Below are 606 nucleotides of genomic sequence, written 5' to 3' on the forward strand. Positions count from 1 at the left end.
CACACACATCTGGAGGTTTACTGGTAAGTAGTTAAACTGCCAAACCAAAGGTACATGCTTCTTTGAATCTACCAGTTACTCTGGAAAAGAAAAAGGAACTATCTTTTCCTCTGTGATTTGCTGCCTCTGAAAACATGCCAGAGGATAAGCTATGAGTCTGTTCTGACTTGATGGCACACAACAACATAAGTTATTGTGCACTATCATATTAATTTGAACTTAAAGTCACCCTATATAAGTAGAACTTCGCTACAGAGTTTCAAAGGTTGTAATGGTTCTTTTTTTTTTTCTTAACAGAAACAGACTGCCCTATCTTCCTCTCATGAAGTAGCTGGTGAGTTCAAAGTACTAATGTTTTTGTTAGTACTTAATAGCCTTAACTGCTGCACCAGTAGACTCCATAATATATATTGCATGAGATTTATTTACACTTACCATATACTTATATATAAAAGAATTTATTTTAGTTATTTGAATACTTAAAATTTAATGAAATAACATATGAGCAAGAGTCTATGGTGATGAAGGAAGAAGTTCAAGCTGCTTTGAAGGAAATAGCAACAAAATAAGGCCCCAGGAATAGATGGTATACCAATTGAAGTATTT

Source organism: Elephantulus edwardii, unplaced genomic scaffold (assembly GCF_000299155.1).
Source record: "Elephantulus edwardii isolate Elephantulus edwardi_28Jun2011 unplaced genomic scaffold, EleEdw1.0 scaffold00070, whole genome shotgun sequence".
NCBI lineage: Eukaryota > Metazoa > Chordata > Mammalia > Macroscelidea > Macroscelididae > Elephantulus > Elephantulus edwardii.